The sequence below is a fragment of the Aptenodytes patagonicus genome, chromosome 3, assembly GCF_965638725.1.
Source record: "Aptenodytes patagonicus chromosome 3, bAptPat1.pri.cur, whole genome shotgun sequence".
NCBI classification, from domain to species: domain Eukaryota; kingdom Metazoa; phylum Chordata; class Aves; order Sphenisciformes; family Spheniscidae; genus Aptenodytes; species Aptenodytes patagonicus.
In genome coordinates this window covers 2,644,370-2,662,416 of record NC_134951.1, presented here as the reverse complement: position 1 = coordinate 2,662,416, position 18,047 = coordinate 2,644,370, and the positions used below count along the sequence as shown (strand labels likewise).

Below are 18,047 nucleotides of genomic sequence, written 5' to 3'. Positions count from 1 at the left end.
CTCATGCCAGCTTCAGGGACTATTTGCAGAATAGACACTGAGAGGTCCTAATGGACAAGAAAGCCACAAACGTCTCTTCTGGCCATTTCCATCAGTTATTGTGGACAGAAGAGTAAGGCCCAGCATCTGTCATGCTGTGCCATCTCACTCATCTCAGTGGATTGAGCCATAAATGGCTCAGATCACACCAAAATATTGCAAAGGACAGCACAGCTATCTCCCTTTTAGGCTTAATATTAGGGTAGATATAGACTAGATATAAGGAAGAAATTGTTTACGCTGAGGGTGGTAAAACACTGGTTGCCCAGAGAGGTGGTGGATGCCCCATCCCTGGAAACATTCCAGGTCAGGTTGGACGGGGCTCTGAGCAACCTGCTCTAGTTGAAGATGTCCCTGCCCACGGCAGGGGGGTTGGACTAGATGACCTTTAGAGGTCCCTTCCAACCCAAACCATTCTATGATTCTATGATTAATAGCACAATAGGTTGGCTAGTGCATGAGTTAACTATTGCCATCCACTGGACAAAAGCTGCTCGTGTCCAGAGTAAATACCTGATGCCCAGCCAAGAAAAGGGGAGATGTTCCCAGAGTTTGGGAAAGCTGCCGGTGAACACGTGCTTTGAAGGGCTCAGCGACACAGCCACCAACTCCACTGCGAATGTGTCATGCAGACAGACATGAAGGCATCGGCTTGGAACAAAGTCATTAAGATAGCCACAAAATTCACAACTCAATTTGACCACTGTATAGAATCCAATAAAAATAATAAAAAAGCACAAGGATGGCTATATTAGATCAAACCAATCATCCATCCACTTCAACCCCTTACTGAGTGCTCATTTCCAGCTGCTTTGGTGCAGAATACTCATAAGTCATAGTCACAGAACAGCTTATTCAGAACAATTTTTCCCTAACCACTAGCAAATAGGAGTTGCATGAGCCCTTGAAGAATAGAAGCTGCCCACCAAAACACTTCTTTGAAGCAATCAATCATGTACATTCTCATCTGTACAAAGTTTGAACTGTTAAAAAAAAAAAAAAAAGGGAAGGAAAAAAAGAAAAGGAAAACCATGTCAAACACTTGGTTTCATAGCTCCTTGCAGCAGTGAGTTCCACAGCTGAGCTCCGCAAGTGATTTCCTTCCACCAGCTTCAAATACAAACCCTCCTAATTCAGTCTGTGCCCTCTTCTACAGTGACAAGTACAACAGGACTCCTACCCCAACTCACTACAGACCCAGAGGAACAACAGTAAGAAAGCCACCGGAACAAGAACTGCCACCTTACCTTCTCTAAGCTCTCTGATGTCCCATCACATGCTCCTCTCTGAACTAGGCAGTGTTAATCTTGTCAATCCTTGCAACCATCAGTGTTGGCAGAGAAGTTGAAGTACGAGGATCCTCTGCCAAGAGACAATTTCAGCATAAATTTGCACTTCTGCTATTGTCTCATCCTTCCTGATGGACATCCTGGTTCTCCAGTACAGTCCTTTTGTGGAGTAGCCCTCCCTCTCTTTTATCCAACGTCTTCTCTAACATCTATGTTCTGTTTCCGTTCCAGTCATTTCCCAAATCTGTGCCGAGTTGTTTTTTTTTTAAATTGCTCTCAATATGTCACTCTATATTACTCAACAGCAGATTTATTTAAATGTGTCAGTGCTGTTGCTTAGCAGATCTGACTGTGCTTTACAATTTAAGCCTGCTTCAGAATCACATGTTCCCCTTCCCAGCGCTCCCCAACATGTCTGATCATCAGGACGTGTGAGGAAAACAAAAATAAGTCTTGACTCTAAAGGCAGTCCACTGGCCGGCCTAGGAAAGCTTCACTAGAGATCCTTAAAAAAAAGAGATCCTTAAAAAAAAGAAAACCACCACCACCAAAAACCACCCTAGAAGAAGAGGAATTCTGCCAAAAAGCCCACCTGATTTTTCTTCTCAGTTAGGAAGCAGTATCAGGTGCTATATTTCTTCCATTTTCTACCTTGTACCCATAAGCTTCAATAGGAGCCCGCCAAGTAAATGATCATCAAGAGCTTTGAAATGAGTCCTAATACAGAGCTAATATCAGCTTTCCCCAAGCAGCAAGCTAATTTAGGTAATGGCCTTCAACCGCTCTATAAAAGGCCTAGAACACCCAGGTGAGAGCATGTTCTGACCTTTGAAATTAGACTTGGGTCTTTGCTGAAAGAGAGAAGATAATGTGCAACTAAATCACACACACAATGTTTTCTGCTTGGGCTTTTCAAGCTCTCCAACCAGCAATGGCGTAGGTTTAGTCACTGTCCCCACGGACTCCCACTCGCACATTCACAGCCGAGTAACTGGAGTGCCTAATGGCTCCACGCAGCATCAGCAAGCTCCGCGCACAAATTCAGCGAGAGGCAGAAGCTATCCCAAAATGCTTATGAAAAAGACTAAGCAAAACCGAGAAAATATCATCCTCCTGCAATCCACTGAAGCAGAATAAACGCAAGCAAATTGCCCAAGAGCACATCAAAACCTGCTGCGCGGCCACTAACAGATGCCAAGTCTTCTGCACGTTCATCCGGGGCTCGAACCGTGAGGTCGTCTCCATGGGCTTGTCTCCACTCAAGGTGCATTTCACATGTTGCCCCTAAGCTGACCTTACCCTCTGCCCCAAAGTCTCCAGCTCAATCATCACCCTGCATCCCTCCAAGCAAGGCTGGTTTAGGGGGAATTAACTCCCATAAACTGATGCCGTCAAGACAATCTCCAGCAACTGCTAATTCCATATTCGGACTGCAAATCACACCCAAGAAACCAGGTTCACAACCTTGGGAACTGATAACACAACCTGAGACAGCCCAACCAAAGACAAAACTTGCAGCAGGACCTGCCAGAACGGCTGCCGATGGCTTTCCAAAAATAACCCAGTTCCCCTTCTGCGGCGCCTGATGTCCATTTACTTACAGCCACCTAAAAATAGCCCTTCCCATTTGGATCAATGAAGAGAGCTGACAGAAGTGAAAGATGCTCATCACTCCGCACGCACGCAAGACTAAAGGAGATAAAATACTTTTGAAATGCAGCGGAGGGAACAATCCCGCGCCAGCCCGAGAGAGCCAGCTGGATGGGCCTAATGATTCTTCTCTAGCAACAGCTGTGACTGAGTTTATTTCCATTTTGTGTGATTAAAAAGAAAGAGACAGATAAAAGGGAGAACAAAAAGTCCAAGATTTCAAAAGGCACTAAAAATAAAATAGTTTGTACTCGCTTGGCACCCTACCTTGACAGTATTTTATACATGATAGCCAAGCAGTCCTTAATAATCCAGAAGGAAGACGCAAGTAATTTATAGGCAGGGAAACCAAGGCATGGAAATGTTAAAATACTGACTCAATCATCAATAAAATCAACAGCAGGAGTAGGTTTAAAGGGCAGGCGTTCCTGACGCATTTTCCTATAGTCATGCTGTAAGACCCCTCTCTATTTATTCTTCATGGCGCCAATGTAATTGTTTCCATTGCCTGGCAAGCGTAAATCGATGCCAAAGAGTTCAGCAGCTCCTCACAAGGAGTTACAGTCCATTTAGCCGATAAAAGTTAACCGGTTTTTAGAGCCTGTTCGCACCTCACAGGGAAAATGCACTTTTTCAAAATTCAAACATACAAGTTTAACAGCAGGATGCCTGAAATTAATCCCTTTATTTAAACGCTAACAACTTTAAGTGTCTCTAAGCAATTGTAAAGGCTTTATTAGCTAAGGCAATGAAAGTCCGTGAGCAGCCAAGTCAAGATGAAGCCAAGGTTATCTGCAGTAAGTTTCCAAGCATTAACTTTGACAAGACAAACTCGCTCTTGAGAGTATTTGTACCTGAGAGGTAAGAATAAAGAGGACAGCAACGCAACTGGAAAGACTGCGCTTACCCTGCCCAGCTGCCTGCACAGCACCTTGCTGCCGGCAGCAGCCTGTGAGCAGGGATGGATGGAGCAAATCCTCCTGGAAGCCATTCCCATGGCCATGAAGAGCAAGAAGGTGACTGGGAACAGCACAGATGTACTGTGGGCAAATAGTACCTCACCGATCTGACTGTATTCTGTAACCAAGTGACTGGCTGGGTAGATGTCAGATGGACCTGGACAAACTCGATAAGTGGGCCCATGTGAACTTCATGAGGTTCGACAAGGCCAAGTGCAAGGTCCTGCACCTGGGTCGGGGCAATCCCCAGTATCAATACAGGCTGGGGGATGAAGGGGTTGAGAGCAGCCCTGCTGAGAAGGACTTGGGGGTACTGGTGGAGGAAAAGCTGGACATGAGCCAGCAATGTGCATTCACAGCCCAGAAAGCCAACCGTATCCCGGGCTGCATCAAAAGCAGCATGGCCAGCAGGTCGAGGGAGGGGATTCTGCCCCTCTGCTCTGCTCTCATGAGACCCCACCTCGAGTATTGCATCCAGCTCTGGAGCCCCCAGCACAGGAGAGACATGGACCTGCTAGAGCAGGTCTAGAGGAGGCCACAAAAATGGTAAGAGGGCTGGAGCGCCTCTCCTATGAGGACAGGCTGAGAGAGTTGGGGTTGTTTAACCTGGAGAAGAGAAGGCTTCGGGGAGACCTTATTGCAGCCTATCAGTACTTAAAGGGGGCCTACAGGAAAGATGGGGAGGGACTCTTTATCAGGGAGTTTATTGACAGGACAAGGGGTAACGGTTTTAAACTGAAAGAGGGGAGATTCAAACTAGATAGAAGGAAGAAATTTTTTATGCTGAGGGTGGTGAGACACTGGCACAGGTTGCCCAGAGAGGTGGTGGATGCCCCATCCCTGGAAACATTCCAGGTCAGGTTGGACGGGGCTCTGAGCAACCTGCTCTAGTTGCAGATGTCCCTGCTCATTGCAGGGGGATTGGACTAGATGACCTTCAAAGGTCCCTTCCAACCCAAACCATTCTATGTGCGGACAGCAGTTGATGCTGATTACCTTGACATCAGCAAGGTTTTTGATGCAGTGTCTTATGAATGGATATACAGGGGAAAAACAAATGACTGGAACAGGAGCCCAGAGAGGTGGTAGACCCTCCACCCCATCGATGGTCAAACCTCAACTGGACAAAGACCTGAGCAACCTCATCCACCCTTGCAGTTAGCTTTACTCCAAGCAGGACATTGGATTAGAGACCTCCAGAGGTCCCTTCCAACCTGATTTGTTCTATGATTCAAAGAAATGCCAAAGAGAAGGGGAAATCTTTCCTGGAGATATCTGAAATAGATAAAGCTCTAGTGTATAATAAAACTAATTCTTCATAGCATTCTCACAGCATTCTCCTGAAGAAACGGGCTGCTCATGGCTTGGATGGGCGTACTCTTCACTGGGTAAAAAACTGGCTGGATGGCCGCGCACAAAGAGTCGTGGTGTATGGAGTTCAATCCAGTTGGCGGCTGGTCACAAGTGGTGTTCCCCAGGGCTCAGTATTGGGGCCAGTTCTGTTTAATATCTTTATTAATGGTCTGGATGAGGGGATGGAGTGCACCCTCAGTCAGTTTGCAGACGACACCAAGTTGGGCGGGAGTGTTGATCTGCTCGAGGGTAGGAAGGCTCTGCAGAGGGACCTGGACAGGCTGGATCGATGGGCCCAGGCCAACTGTATGAGGTTCAACAAGGCCAAGTGCCGGGTCCTGCACTCGGGTCACAACAACCCCATGTAACGCTACAGGCTTGGGGAAGAGTGGCTGGAAAGCTGCCTGGCGGAAAAGGACCTGGGGGTGCTGGTCGACAGCCGGCTGAACATGAGCCGGCAGTGTGCCCAGGCGGCCAAGAAGGCCAATGGCATCCTGGCCTGTATCAGAAATAGTGTGGCCAGCAGGAGTAGGGAAGTGATCGTGCCCCTGTACTCAGCCCTGGTGAGGCCGCACCTCGAATACTGTGTTCAGTTTTGGGCCCCTCACTACAAGAAGGACGTCGAGGTGCTGGAGCGTGTCCAGAGAAGGGCAACGAGGCTGGTGAAGGGTCTGGAGAACAAGTCTGATGAGGAGCGGCTGAGGGAACTGGGACTGTTTAGCCTGGAGAAAAGGAGGCTGAGGGGAGACCTCATCGCTCTCTACAACTACCTGAAAGGAGGTTGTAGCGAGGTGGGGGTCGGTCTCTTCTCCCAAGGAACAAGCGATAGGACGAGAGGAAATGGCCTCAAGTTGCGCCAGGGGAGGTTTAGATTGGGTATTAGGAAAAACTTCTTCACCAAAAGGGTTGTCAAGCATTGGACCAGGCTGCCCACGGACGTAGTTGAGTCACCATCCCTGGAGGTGTTTAAAAGATGTGTAGACATGGCACTTAGGGACATGGTTTAGTGGTGGACTTGGCAGTGTTAGGTTAGTGGTTGGACTCTATGATCTCAGAGGTCTTTTCCAACCTAAACGATTCTATGATTGTATAAGCTCTTCATTGAACTGATGACCTGGTGACTGGGGAAAGTCTCCCAGCACACTGTGCTTCCTTTTCTCTAATGTTTACATCTTGATAGAGGAATAAATCTATTCAATCAAGACACATATACCACTTTCACATTAAAATTCAAGATGCTTTAGTGACGTCATAAGACTTAATAGCTGTAGGAGGTGATAAACATTCATGAGAGCAACACTGTGAGATTAAATGGGTTGGGCTGACGTTAAAAGACATTTTAAGAGACATCCTTTTAAGGATTCCTCTGCTCCCATCTCTCTGCTCAACCACTACATCATCATTTCCCCAAATCCTTTCATGTATTCAACACGCAGAGAGATACACAAGGCATGCACATCCCAGACTGGATCCTGTCTGGTTGCTTTAGTGGGACAAAAAAAGAATGGATTAGATGCTGTCTTTGAATTCTAGGTGTTACCAGGTTTGGGATTTTTTTTTTTTTAGAAATGTCTTCTGTTGTTACTGGAGAGTGTAACTATTGAGTTTTACCAAAATCGAAAGCTCCTCTCAGGTTCGTTTTCTTTTCACCTTACTCTAACAGCTGTCTTGCCAAAATCCATAGAAGACAAAAATCTATAGTTCCTAGTATACACATTTTGAAAGGGTTTTAAGTGCAGAGCAAAGTTTTCACCCTTAATATGGTCTTGTACGGCACACAGCTATCTTCCTGACTTTGCTGGTTCTGATCCAGAAGGAAAAAAAACCCAAAACCACAAGTCGCTGGTTTTGCTGACCAGGATTACCCAACGTAGTGAATATCAGCAACCTTCAAGGACACGGTATAACATACCACAGCGGTAATCACAAGTGCTGCATGCAGTTCCCTTAAATCCTCTAAGCCTCTGCTTCTCCGCTGTAACAGCCATTTAACTGCTGATAAACTCACTTTTAGATTATTTTCATAAAACTGGAGGTCAGCAAACGATTTTGTAATTAAGACTGTCGCATAGTTCTCAGCCTGATGCATAACTCAAGCCTACCCCACTGTACGGACCAGGAGGCAAGGGGCGTGCTGCCTATTTTGAGGTGCGATGTGCCCCGTGGGGTCACCATGCCTTGATGACAGATTGCTCAGAGCCACATCTTGCAGCAGCATGTGTTTTGCAGCCTCTCCAAGCCCTGGCTACCCCGCTGCAAGCACCTGCACCCCTCTGCAAACCTTGGCCACGTTTAGTGAGAGAGTTGGCTTCTGTGCATCCCTCTGCACTGGGCAACTCCTCCTGCTTCACCACCTCAGAAGTTGCCTCTTGCCGAGGGTGGCTTTGCAGATGAAGAGCGAGCAGTCGCACTGACCAGTTCTCAACAACCCATCCCTGCATCTAAAATGCTCCTGACTCTCTTTGAAGTCAATCTGAAGAAACACATTGATCTTGGCAAAAAAAAAAGTCTCTGACATAGGGCGGTCATTCTAATATCAACCAGTGGAGGGCAGTCACACACATACACAACAGCCAGCATCCTACTGCCTGATTAAAAAAAAAAAGAAAAAACAAACGCACTTTCTTCCCATTTCCAACCATCAGAAGAGTTTAAGTGTTCCATCTTTCCCATTCTGCCTTATTTATATCTATGCCCCTCCTTGTGACACTTAAACAGCATCCACCAAATAGCAGATTATATTCACCTGAAATTAGGCAAAAGAGAACCTAAATTCCTCAGTTCCCCTGCTCAGTGGCAGTTCTGCTCTTCTCTCCATACATGAGAAGGACCTGCCAGGCCACACAAGCAAACCACACAGCACAAAAGCAAAACTTTCCCCCTTACATTTCAGCATATAACCACATGGACAGGATCCCTGGAAGAGTTTCACCACCTTCCCCCCCCCCCCCCCCCCCCCGATATGAGGCCTGAGCTGTAAGGGGTTACCCAAACTATGCAGTAAGAGAACACAGCAGCTGTGATCTAAGCAGGAACAGATCAGCACCTGGCAGGTCTTCAGCAAACAAAATTCTTACCCAGCTAAGCAATACACACAGGATATAAAGGAGAAGGCAGGTGAAGGCTGTATGGATCCTACGCCATGCAGATAACCCATGGTGCTTCTAACTCACAGAAGTTAGAAGGTAGCAGCACATCCCCTCCGGACAGCCGCTTCTTTCATGCTATCCAGAGACAAAAGGCTAAAGCAAGCTATTATCTTCAGAGGCTTGACAAAAGAGCAAGCCAAATCAACTAATGCTTTAGCGAGAGGTAATCCAATAGTTCAGCTGAGCAATTGTTTGAACAGTCGCAGTGTTTTGGTACAAAGACAGGTTGAACATCAAAAATTCTGAAGTCCAGCCCAAGTAGATCTTAAGCAAATAGGAAACAAAACACTCCTTTTCCTTCACCGCCCTGGCAAGCCCAGACCCCCTTCCACAGCCCAACCAAGCAAGTGTGTCCGTGCCCCAGCCAAACCACAGTGCAAACAGAGCGGTGCTGCTCAGCATGCCACTGCGCCGACTTCGTCACCTGAACCGATAACCCCCCAAGCTTGTCAAGACAAGTCGGTCGCTGTACGTGCTGCGTAAGGAGAATACATCAGTCACAGCTGGTAATTTGGGCACTGGAAGCAAGGAAACTCTTCGTGAGCTGGCTATAAATAGCAAAGGGACTGGGGATATTTTCTCCCTCTCGTGTACGCCTGCTCACCCTGCTATACAAACCCTTCGGAGCTTGTATCAGCCTGCTCTGATGCTCTCATGATTCAAAATAAGCAGGAGATGGAGGGGAAAGGGTTTGTTCAGGAGAGCCCAACAACCATAACTTTTATACCTTGGGGCAGGATATCCTGCAAGTAATGACATTCCTCAGTACTTAGCTGGAAAACCCAGGGAAAGGCAGGTGTTTGTGGGAAAGGCACTGGGTGACTCAGCTCTTCACCCTCTCCTTTCTCCCCGTCAACATTTCAACAGCAGAACGCACTGGTGTTACAGGGGTGAGACACAGGGACTCGCTCAGTACGTTAAATGGAAAGTCAACAACCCAACCACCTCCGATTTTTAAGGATACTCATTTCTTCATCGTCATTATGTTCTGTTGTAAAGGTCACTTTACGATCTCAGCTAGTCTGGGATGCTGAGTTTCATCATCGCCTGGGAAGATGTTGTTGATAAACAATTATTAAGGAAAAAAAATAAAAAGAAAGAGGCTAACAGAAATCAGTGTTTCTCTTTTGGCCTCCAAAGGATCTTCTGCACTCAAACCTGTTTTAGACACAAGGGCTTTAGTTGACGCAGTTTGCCTGTAGGTTGTGCACAGCACCCAAAGCACCGTGCCACAGCACTCCTTCGCTGCATGCCAGTAAAACACTGTGGCCTTCCAGTCAGGGGTTGTTTTCAGTTTCAGTATCACAGAACGAAGGGGAAAGAGGGGCTCTGTTTTCGGTACGGGCTGCCGTGGCCCCGAGGCTACGCCAGTACATCCACCCGTTCTCTGGCCCCAAGTCCAGCTGGTGTGATCCAGCCACTTTCGTGCTCTTAAAACTTTCACACCTTCCTGAACACAGTGGCTACATCCAACCTGCCTTGTGGGTTCAGTTCCTAGTTGTGCTGACTTCTGGCCCACGGCTGGGGATCGTGTGGGTCAATGGTAGCCGGCCGAGGCCACTGCTGGTGGGTTTCACCCTGGGCAAGCGAGTCCCGGTGCCCAGGAGCGTTTCCTGGCGCCCCAGTGACCAGGCTCCCAACCCTGAGCTGTGCATCTCGGAGCAGAGCCTGGCCTCAACAGCCCACAGCTGGGGAAGGATTGGGAATCCTGATGTTACACTAGTTCACAGCATTTAGTAACAAATAAATACCCATGAAACACATGGGAAAGGTTATTACTTCAGCATGTATAAAGGAGACATTGAAGTGACAGGGAACTTCACTGCCCACCTTTTGAGGGGATAATACAAACCAGCAGAACAGAAAGAAATCCAAAACATCCTTTACCAAAGCAGCAACAGAATTTTCTGTCAAAGGAGAGATTTCACAACAAGGATGTTTTTGGCATGGGTGGATTCATGGCAAAACAATGAAGCAATGCGAATGATATACGATCGTTTCTTTGCACAGAGTGCTGAAAAGCTTTCAAAAGCTTTATAAAATCAGAGCTGCTTATGTTTAACAGCTAAAATGAAAAGGTGGGGAGGGAGCGCTTCCCCCGTGCAGTTCTCTAGAAGCAGAGCTCATGATTGTACTCAGCTGGAAACACACTACTCGTCGAGCACTCTCGGCACCTTCCCTCCCACTGAGCTGTCGGCACAGGGGAAGCTCAGCAATTTGCAGAATTGGGTCCTTGCTTTTGTTCCTCTCGCCTCTCTCCCTCCCCACGTACTCTCCATCCTCCCTTTGACATACACAGATGGAAAGACTGACAATAACACACCAATTAGGTTATTTGAAGCCTTGCTACTAGCTACTCTAAATGCAGGCACATGAAGCAGCAGGATTCTGCTGGTGACATTTGGACCACAAATGAAGTCCCCAAGAGTAATAAACAATCAGGTAAAGAAATCTGGAAAGAAATTACCCAGCACACCTCGTCTTCTTGGACCCCATGAGATCCATATAAAATGTGTTAATGCATCTGATTATGATCTAAATTATGTACAGAGGCTCCTGCCGAGCACTCTGTGAAGTTTCTTTATTGTTAAGTTGGAAGCTGTTTAAGAATGGTCCAGTCATCATGTTTCAAATTAGATTTGGGGAAAAAAAATTTTCCTACTTTATTGCTGGCTCAGAACACAGGTTTGCGGGAGGAGGTCAATGTGTGGTTTTTCTCTGCTGAAGAAAGAACAGGAGAAGTGGTAACAGAACAAAAGAAGAGTCAATTACCCATCCTTGTATCGTAACCTGAGCTGTGTGGATTTACTGTACGCAGACATGCCAGAAAATAACTGTAGTTTCAGCTGGCTTTCTCAATACCCAAAAGATGGGTATAAACACCAAGGTGTTCTCACGCACATGTTCCATGAACTATAAAACTTTGAAAGGAAGGGTTTCTGAAAATGAAGAGTTTGCTAAGAATGGCTTGCAAAATATCGCATGAAACTTTCCCCATGCCTGTAAGGGCTAGCTGAGCTGTCATTTACTCTGCCAGCAAATCATTGTGTACCTTGGAGGCAGGTAAGAAAGCTGTTTTTCTCCCCAGTATGCCACACCAACATTGGAGCTTTTAAAAAAAAAAAAAAAAAAATACAGATACACACCTCCCAGGTATATATTCAATACACACAAGTTTGGGAGAGTACCCACAGTTTTACGTGGCAGCCCTGACAACCCCACTTATGGTTAAAACTCCAGACCAACCCAACCAATGTTTTATCTTCTGCTGGCATCCGACCGAGCCTTCACTGCACTGATCAGCATCTCCTTTCCACCGCATTGCTGGTTTCCCAAGTTAGAAGCAGAGCCAAGGTCACCTTGCTCAGAAGAGCTGTTTTTTAAAAGGAAGGTCCCCATATATCAAAGGTCTTCCATCTATTACCTCTGCCCTTCCAAACACACAGCTGTAGCAACAACTGCATAAATTTGGGCCCTAAGCAGGGCCCTATGGAAGAGAGCTAGCATATAATAGCTCTTACATATTTATTTTGCTCTATACATACACTTTTTTTTATATATGCACCAGATAGCTATCTGCACCTCCTTCCTTCCTTTCAAGGTGCACAGCTCATCTTTGGTATAGGGCTTAATACTTCATATTCATCACTATAGCATCCAGCATAACAGGCATTTTAAAGTATCAACCACACCCAACCCCTCTGGTATGTCAAGACGGTCATTTGATATGCACAACTGTTGGACACATTTAATATTGCTCCACAGGATGACGTTAGAAGTTAAGCATTAGAAATCCACATTTAAAAGCAAGTCTTCCTTGCTCGGCACATGTGCTAGAGCCCACGTTCGAGCAGCTTCGCTTCTACCTCCAAACACCTTGAGTTGGACAGCAAGGAAAAGAAAACGCCGAGACTGAGGCAGATGTTAAGCCTAATGTTGACCTGCGATGTCCCTGGCCTATCTTTCAGTGTTTGTTCCTGAAAACAACCAGGCAATTATGCCAGTGACCAACACTCCTGCCTGCAGTGAAATTCAGCGCAGACATAAAGACCGAACTCAGGAGTTAGCGACGCAAAACTCGGCCTGAGCCAGACCTTGTTATCAGCAGATCTGCAGGAAATTAGGGATCAGAACTACCATTTTTAGCCACCACGGAAATGTAGCGGTTTAAACACTGAAAAATGCTTTAATGTAGGATCACAGGCTGGATCCCAGCCAGCCAACAGCACTGCTTTAAAAGGAAGTCTTTATCTCTACGAAACACTTACTAAACAACATGCTAGGTGCTTGAAAATAAAGCCTTCACTAAACAACCAGATTTTAACCTGAAATTCTGCACATTGACATTCTCTTCTGCTGCAGGTAAGACCCGATTCCCTTACACAGCATGCTTATTTTCTCTCTTTCTCTCTTTTTAAGAAAAAAAAAGAATTTTCTCTTTCAGTTTAACTTTGAGGCAAGATGGAAGACCATAGCCTGGCCTCAAAGACGTGAGATTTTTTTGAACTCAAAGTCAGCAGGCTCTCACAGGAGCTGAGCTCAAGGGCTGCTCCGGAATAAATTAAAAAGGATTTACTCTTTCACTTGAACAAGGCAGAAAAAAAACCCTTAGATGTACAGATATGTGGTTGGGGATGGGCAGACAGCTAACAGGTTAAAAATAATTAAAAAAAAAAAAGGGGGGGGGGGGGGCAACTTCAGAGAGTGCCATTATGACTTGATTGCCACAATCCCACAAGCTAAACACTACCCTGCATGGTTGGATTTCCTGGAGGAAATCACCAGCACAGTTGCTAAGTCTGCTGGAAGCGGTTCAACCCAAGTATATACGGAGCAGATGCTCCAAACATGACACAGAAGGACACAGCGCTCCTGGAGAAATCTTTTGACAGCAAGTCAAAACAGGGGCTTGAACTGGTCATGTGTTATTAGAGATGCAGCTGTGATTTTTTCACAGATTAGTAGAGTTCAAGGCCAAAAGGGACCTTGAGAGCACCCAGTCTGCTTCTTGCTGTATCACGGGCCATTACATTTCATCCAACTTTTCCTAAGAGCAGGAGTTAGATCTGGCAGCCAAATCCCAGCCTGAATAACTGTGGCAGCTCCCAGTAACAATCCATGTGCTACTTCCACTCAAAAGCTCAGGCTGCCAGAGTAGCTTTGCATAGGATGCAACTGCCTCTTGGTGCCCTTGCGTCCCTCTGCCAGAAAACGCTGCTCCCTGGCAGAGGCAGAAGTGACTCCATGCTCCAGCCACTTTGCTTCATGCTTTTGCTTCATGCTTCACCTTTGCTCAAGCCCAAATTCATCAGCAGTTTTGACAATACTCTGGAGTTTGCCTGAAGGAGCTCAGCGCAGGGCACAAAATCTCATCCTCTGGCTTCATTACAGGAGTGAGAGGAAAACTGGAGAAGGAGAAATGTGCTGCTGGCAGCAATCTCTAGCCTCTGCAGTGAGATTGCCCGTGGTTCCCAGTCAGCCACACAGCCCCGCAATAGCTGTGCATCAGCAGCCTGTGGACTAATCCTCACACAGTGAGCCTACCTTGGTTACAAAGCGTTTTGGGACAAGAATCTGCCCAATGAATGATGCTAAAGAAGAAAAATTTTCAGATTGTGCAAGCAGTTTCAGAGCCCAACTGCCCCCACTGAGCTGTGTGCGGGGATTCAGATCCTGAGGCACCCAGACACTGAGCCGGCGAGCTCAGACCATAAGTGACATTCAACACTGCTTTCAAAATCAGAATTTAAACTGCTGAAATCAGGACATTGTGAAACGCTGCTTCTTTGCCTGCAGTTCTGCCAACTGAATTTGGCTAAAACGTTCAGCAAATAATAGATGATTAAAAAAAAGAGTTGATGGCCAAAAAAATATGTAAGGGGCTTGATTAAGACTCCATGGGTGAGACTGTACTGGTGCTGCCCAACTTTTACAAGCTTTCTTCATCTCGCTGTTATTTTAACTTGACTGTGGGGAGAAGGGACAGTGTTGCTATAAGAGTGCAGAGATTTTTTGGTAGACTGTTAAAATACAGCCAGGGAAGAAGCAATCTAACGCCCAGTGTGGAGTAGACTGACACTGCAGGGTTTGTTTGTGCTTTACCTTCTGCACCTTGGCTCAGACCTGTCCTGCATCACACATCGACTCCTTCACTACTCTTCTTCTTTCTCCCAATGTTGATCTCAAGGGTTCTTCTCCTGTTCAATATAAAAACACAAACAAAACCACATGTACTTAAGAAACATATTACCCATCACCTAGAGGCATTGTGCAAGAGAGGCTGCCTATTAGCACACTGCCTAAAAACACTCCTTCCAGTCCGTCTCCAAACAGATGAGAGATTCGTAAGTAGTCGGCCTTCTGCCTGAATGCCCCCATGGGCTTGACAATGGGGAGTATTGGAGGCTGGAGGACACTAGCTGAGGAGACAGGCACAGGATTAGGCCCAAGGCAAAGGATACCTCCTTGGTGCTATGATGCCCAGAGCAATGAGGCACATCCCGGTCTCCTGCATATTCCTCAGCACAGCAGAGACTCACAAAGGGAGTGCAGGGCATCTGTAATAAAAAGCAAACTGGCCAAAATTCCCCAAGCAAAGTTCTGATGACCTGGACTCCTGGTCCTGAGCCCCTTCTGTTGCAGGAGCACCAGGAAAATGAACTTCGAGCCTGCTCTACCCGAATTCGATTCTTTGGTTTACAAGGGCAGCACACACACGGGGACAGCCGGGTCCAGAAGAAAGACGTGAGAGATGCTCTTGGTTGTCAGCCCTGCCACTGACTTGCTGAGTTACCTTCACTCCACCAAACCCCAGCTCATTACCTGAAGCCGGGGATGAGGATCCTCGGCTTTGTAATAGCTGGTACAATCTACAGCGGTAGAACCGCAGTGGTAAATGATCAGGATGCGTTACAAACGCTGCTATTGATACCTCTCTCTAAACAAGACAACCCGAAGAAGGGATATCTCAAATCCTTTGTAGCTAAACGGGATGAGATGTGGGTCACCAGCTCTGCGCTCCATCAGCTCAAAGTCAGCTTGCAGGCGTTCTCAGCTCCCTTCACAGAAAACATTTCCACTACAACACCTGGCAACTGATAGCTCTCAAGTCACATGCATTTGACCATTTCCCACAAAAAATAAAATAAAATAATCAACTACATTGTTCCGTAAGTGCCAAGGTCAAAGAGGACCACTGCAAGCCATCCAGTCTGACCTGTTGCATGACACACCACGAGCTCCACCCACCAGTTCCAGCCTCAAGCCCAGTAACTCACAATGATTTTTCATCCAGCTTTTTCCCTAGCTCAAATCCTCCCTCAGACACGCTTCTGCTGCAAACAACTGCCCGATCTCAGCAGCTAAACATATAGAAACAAAATAAAATACCTTTTGCTAACCGAAGTCCAAGGCTGCAGGACTGTTGCTCAGCAGGCGATGCCTTTGCTGTAGGTGGCACTTCCTTTTGTTTCAGAACAAAAAGCGGCCGCGCATCAGGGCCATCCACATCCTGCCTTCACCCTCCTACACAGCCTTTTGGACAGTCACAGTTCTGGCAGCCAGTACAAGCAGAGTGTCCCAAGCCTCCCTCTTCCCACCCCTACTCTTACTAACGCATTCCATGCTCACAGCCTTTCACACAGTCCCAGCTCCACTGCTGATCCCAGCAGGGAGCTGGTGCTGGTCCTCAGGGGCTGGTGCTGGGCTCTGGTGACAAGACTGGCAGCTGCTTATAAAGGCTGCCTCCATCTTTTTCACTCTGGCTAGCAAAATGCTTCCAAAGTGCCTCCATCTCTGGGCTACAAAGAAGGAAACATATTGTGAACGTAGCTCTTCTCTCTCTTGGCAGGCTGCAGGATGTGGCACGTTTCCATCTGCACGATGCTACAAGATGTTTGCAGAAACGAGAACTAACAGCCACGACCCCTCTACCCCTCACTCCTCCCCGGACTGCAAAGCTTTTTCCAGAGTTCTCCAGAAATCACAAGTGAAGATGTCACTCAACAGCCACAGATGAGGATGTAATTTCAACATGCCCTGCAAAATACATGCTTCAACGCCCACCTACACTATGCGAACCCAGCATCTGTACACAACCTTCACGGGGTCTTTGAGGTCTCGAAATGTTTTATTCCAAGCTTTGAATGAATGCATACAGTTTACAAAATAAAAATCCACACTGAAAAAAAATAATAATAATTGAACCGAAGTCGCAAATTATTCTGGGTCTCTGAAACTCCGGACACCTGGGGCAAAGGACCCAAGGAATCAGAGCATCTGGATATGGGATGCCCAAATCCGCATCAGCCAAACGAACCGCTCTCCTGAGAGCTTAGTTTTTTGTTTTTTTTTTTTTTAAAAGCGTAATTCTAATGTAAGCTCTGAAAAACATTAGGGTACTCATAGGATAAATGCTACCTTATGACAAAAGCAAAGCCCCTTCTCTAATAAACACTGCATAACATATAGTAAAAATTACAGCATATATTAATGACAGCGATCAGGATATAATATTAGCAGCAATAATAGTACACTAGCACAGGCTCACCCAAAAAGAAAGGCAGTTTCTCTCTATTCCCCAGCATAGAAGCGGTGGCAAGTAGCTGTTATGACTTCATTTTATTTTTTATTAGTTTTTACAAGCTAGCTATGCTGAAAGGTTGCACCAGTAATTTAAACTGCAGCTGTCAGCAGAAGTGAACAACATTGTGGGATATATTTTATTCTAGCTATTGCTTGGCTCCTTGGAGTGATTCAAGCAGCTTAAGGATTTTAGAGGTACTGTCACAACAGTATCTGACCCTTAGCAAGCTGCCATTAAAAAAAAAAAAAAAAAAAAAAGACCAAAAACCCCAGCCTTTAAAGAACTGGCTGGACCAGCAGAAGCTGTTCAAGAGTCAACAACTGCTGATTGCTACCAAATTGTTCCCTCATGGGGATGTGCACTTTTATGATGTTATTCTCACTTGACAGAAGGGGAGGTGGCTCCGTAATACGTCGTAAATGCTGATTTTTGCAGCTCTGCCAAAACACAAGCACATACACATACATCATCGTGACTCTCCCTGCCATCGGTGGGAGCCAGCAGCGCTCTGGCACACATCTGCTGCGATGTGGCAACGCAGGCGACATGCTGCTTCACATCCCTCAGGCTAAAATCAAGCATGGTAGGGTGCAAGGGGCTCTCGGTGAGATGGAGTGCAGCGCGGGCTGGTGAAAGGACAGACTGATGGCACACATTGTAATTAGGCGTTGAATTTGCTTCTAAACAAGCCTCTCCTTTACCCTCATCCCTACGTACAAAAATTAGCTTCTCTGTAACGTGTGCTGTGATTGAAACATGGCTCACCGAGGTGCTGCTGGCACACACGAGGGACCCGGCAGAAGCAGGCTGGGGTGGTTGCCTGCTCCAGACCCGCTCCCAGGAGATGGAGAGGACACACCAAATATCCCCAGGGTATTTGTTTCGCCATGCCTAGCGCTGCCCCATCAATTAAGGACAGGTAACACTGCTTCCCTGATGTGCCAGCCCCTGTATGGGATAAGCGGAAGACTGGAGCATGATGCGGCTGGCACAGGCCCAACCCAGGAAAGCCTCAAACAGCGCT

General features: G+C 46.6%; 1 protein-coding gene across 12 annotated transcripts in view; it reads right to left on the bottom strand.

The window, feature by feature from the left end:
* EXTL3 (exostosin like glycosyltransferase 3) overlaps positions 1-18,047 on the bottom strand; it is a 161,102-nt gene that overhangs the window by 51,522 nt on the left and 91,533 nt on the right. For 10 of the 12 annotated variants that reach the window (XM_076332541.1, XM_076332545.1, XM_076332547.1 and 7 more), the window contains one exon: positions 14,542-14,636. The exons of the other annotated variants lie outside the window; for them this stretch is intronic. The gene's annotated coding sequence lies outside the window, so the exon portion shown is untranslated. The remainder of the gene's footprint in view (positions 1-14,541; positions 14,637-18,047) is intronic. 12 annotated transcript variants of the gene reach the window in all.